This window comes from Pseudophryne corroboree, unplaced genomic scaffold (genome assembly GCF_028390025.1).
Source record: "Pseudophryne corroboree isolate aPseCor3 unplaced genomic scaffold, aPseCor3.hap2 scaffold_2226, whole genome shotgun sequence".
NCBI classification, from domain to species: Eukaryota; Metazoa; Chordata; class Amphibia; order Anura; family Myobatrachidae; genus Pseudophryne; species Pseudophryne corroboree.
The window spans coordinates 45,339-49,423 of record NW_026968875.1 but is presented as its reverse complement, the minus strand read 5'-3'; the positions used below and the strand labels follow the sequence as shown (position 1 = coordinate 49,423).

Below are 4,085 nucleotides of genomic sequence, written 5' to 3'. Positions count from 1 at the left end.
CACCAAAATTTGATAACAAGGTCAATTACGTCCCTGGGTGGGATTGAACCACCAACCTTTTGGTTAATAACCATACACACTAACTGATTGCGCCGCAGAGACACTTTGCAAAAGTACATACTGACAAAGGCTAATAAGCATTCATCTAAAACGTTTCCTAGAAAAACTTTAAAAAGTCAATAATCTGGAGAGTTTTTGTAAGATGTTTCTTCCATCAACCAACGAAGAAACACATAGGTACTTTCCCATGATGAGTGAGTGCTTCAGGATCTATTGCACTTACATGTGCAGCAGAGTACTGCAATGGAAGCATGCTGGGCCCATAACCTAGCGGTAGGCAGATTGAAACTATCCTCTGCTATATGCATTTTTTTTTGTTAATTAAAGTAATCCAAAACTGGGATTGATATTTTGGCTCTTTTATTTTTACTTAAAGTACAATAACTTTTACCATTTTAATTTGTTTTAATAGTATATTGACAGCATTGTTTTCTTTCAAAAATCCATTTAATTTTCTTTACCCTATTATTAAAATGGTAATTGACAAAAACAAACTACATTGTCACCAGAAGAGCAATACAAAATGTACAAGTGATATATTAAAATCATCTTTCCAGCTTGAATTTCAATGATGCATTGGGGCAACGATTTTGTGAGAAACATCTTCACCCTTAAATAAAGATTTTCTTAATTCCTTACCTGTGTGCTAATTAGATATCACCTTGTTTTCACATTAAACAGACTTCCACATGAGAAAGCAGCAAGGATACAGTGGCGTTAATGTTTCCTGGTGTCAACCTGTATTATTTCAGTAGACATTGAAATGAGGATGCATCTTGCTGCCTTTCCAATGAAGCAAGTTTAATTTAGTAATAGGTGAAAAACCATCCCTACAAAGGTGTTAATCAGAGACTTGGCTTTGTGGACACTTTTCAAAGAACAAATTTGTTAGCATAAAAATAAAGCCAGAAAATTAAGAGCTGTTTAATCACTCAATTGGATTTTTTTTGCCAGCATATTTCTTTTTCTCTGCAACCCACTGCTAAATTGTGCTTCCTAGCTGTTTTTATAAAATCACTGAATCAAATCTAACTCTGATTACATCAGAGAAGGCCAGGAACCCTACACCATAACAAGGGGTTTGAAATTTTGACTTGTCTACTTAAAGATCACCAAAATCTGATAACAAGATCAATTACGTCCCTGGTTGGGATTGAACCACCAACCTTTTGGTTAGTAGCCAGACACACTAACCGATTGCACCACAGAGACACTTTGCAAAAAGTACATACTGACAAAGTCTAATAAGCATACATCTAGAACGTTTCCTAGAAAAACTTTAAAAAGTCAATAATCTGGAGAGTTTTTGTAAAATGTTTCTTCCATCAACCAACGAAGAAACACATTGGTACTTTCCCATGATGAGTGAGTGCTTCAGGATCTCTTGCACTTACATGTGCAGCAGAGTACTGCAATAGAAGCATGCTGGGCCCATAACCCAGAGGTAGGCAGATTGAAACTATCCTTTGCTATATGCATTTTTTTTGTTAATCTAAGTAATCAAAACTGGGATTGATATTTTTGCTCTTTTATTTTTACTTGAAGTACAATAACTTTTACCATTTTAATTTGTTTGAATAGTATATTGACAGTATAGTTTTCTTTAAAAAATCCACTTAATTTTCTTTACCCTATTATTAAAAGGGTAATTGACAAAAACAAACTACATTGTCACCAGAAGAGCAATACAAAATGTACAAGTGATATATTAAAATCATCTTTCCAGCTTGAATTTCAATGATGCATTGGGGCAACGATTTTGTGAGAAACATCTTCACCCTTAAATAAAGATTTTCTTAATTCCTTACCTGTGTGCTAATTAGATATCACCTTGTTTTCACATTAAACAGACTTCCACATGAGAAAGCAGCAAGGATGCAGTGGCGTTAATGTTTCCTGGTGTCAACCTGTATTATTTCAGTAGACATTGAAATGAGGATGCATCTTGCTGCCTTTCCAATGAAGCAAGTTTAATTTAGTAATAGGTGAAAAACCATCCCTATAAAGGTGTTAATCAGAGACTTGGCTTTGTGGACACTTTTCAGAGAACAAATTTGTTAGCATAAAATAAAGCCAGAAAATGAAGAGCTGTTTAATCACTCAATTGGATTTTTTTTTGCCAGCATATTTCTTTTTCTCTGCAACCCACTGCTAAATTGTGCTTCCTAGCTGTTTTTTATAAAATCAATGAATCAAATCTAACTCTGATTACATCAGAGAAGGCCAGGTGCCCTACACCAGAACAGGAGGTTTGAAATTTTGACTTGTCTACTTAAAGATCACCAAAATCTGATAACAAGGTCAATTACGTCCCTGGGTGGGATTGAACCACCAACCTTTTGGTTAGTAGCCAGACACACTAACCGATTGCGCCACAGAGACACTTTGCAAAAAGTACTTACTGACAAAGGCTAATAAGCATACATCTAGAACGTTTCCTAGAAAAACTTTAAAAAGTCAATAATCTGGAGAGTTTTTGTAAGATGTTTCTTCCATCAACCAACGAAGAAACACATTGGTACTTTCCCATGATGACTGAGTGCTTCAGGATCTCTTGCACTTACATGTGCAGCAAAGTACTGCAATGGAAGCATGCTGGGCCCATAACCCAGCGGTAGGCAGATTGAAACTATCCTTTGCTATATGCATTTTTTTTTGTTAATTTAAGTAATCAAAACTGGGATTGATATTTTTGTTCTTTTATTTTTACTTAAAGTACAATAACTTTTACCATTATAATTTGTTTTAATAGTATATTGACAGTATAGTTTTCTTTAAAAAGTCCACTTAATTTTCTTTACCCTATTATTAAAAGGGTAATTGACAAAACAAACTACATTGTCACCAGAAGAGCAATACAAAATGTACAAGTGATATATTAAAATCATCTTTCCAGCTTGAATTTCAATGATGCATTGGGGCAACGATTTTGTGAGAAACATTTTCACCCTTAAATAAAGATTTTCTTAATTCCTTACCTGTGTGCTAATTAGATATCACCTTGTTTTCACATTAAACAGACTTCCACATGAGAAAGCAGCAAGGATGCAGTGGCGTTAATGTTTCCTGGTGTCAACCTGTATTATTTCAGTAGACATTGAAATGAGGATGCATCTTGCTGCCTTTCCAATGAAGCAAGTTTAATTTAGTAATAGGTGAAAAACCATCCTTACAAAGGTGTTAATCAGAGACTTGGCTTTGTGGACACTTTTCAGAGAACAAATTTGTTAGCATAAAAATAAAGCCAGAAAATGAAGAGCTGTTTAATCACTCAATTGGATTTTTTTGCCAGCATATTTCTTTTTCTCTGCAACCCACTGCTAGCTGTTTTTATAAAATCACTGAATCAAATCTAACTCTGATTACATCAGAGAAGGCCAGGTACCCTACACCATAAGAGTGGGTTTGAAATTTTGACTTGTCTACTTAAAGATCACCAAAATCTGATAACAAGGTCAATTACGTCCCTGGGTGGGATTGAACCACCAACCTTTTGGTTAATAACCATACACACTAACTGATTGCGCCGCAGAGACACTTTGCAAAAGTACATACTGACAAAGGCTAATAAGCATTCATCTAAAACGTTTCCTAGAAAAACTTTAAAAAGTCAATAATCTGGAGAGTTTTTGTAAGATGTTTCTTCCATCAACCAACGAAGAAACACATTGGTACTTTCCCATGATGAGTGAGTGCTTCAGGATCTATTGCACTTACATGTGCAGCAGAGTACAGCAATGGAAGCATGCTGGGCACATAACCCAGAGGTAGGCAGATTGAAACTATCCTCTGCTATATGCATTTTTTTTTTTTAATTAAAGTAATCCAAAACTGGGATTGATATGTTGGCTCTTTTATTTTTACTTACAGTACAATAACTTTTACCATTTTAATTTGTTTTAATAGTATATTAAAAGTATTGTTTTCTTTCAAAAATCCATTTAATTTTCTTTACCCTATTATTAAAATGGTAATTGACAAAAACAAACTACATTGTCACCAGAAGAGCAATACAAAATGTACAA

General features: G+C 34.5%; 1 non-coding gene across 1 annotated transcript; it reads right to left on the bottom strand.

Moving 5' to 3' along the window:
- Positions 1–2,368: 2,368 nt before the first annotated feature.
- TRNAS-ACU (transfer RNA serine (anticodon ACU)) lies at positions 2,369–2,442 on the bottom strand. The gene has a single exon. It is a non-coding gene; the product is annotated as a tRNA-Ser (tRNA).
- Between the last annotated feature and the right edge of the window lie 1,643 nt (positions 2,443–4,085).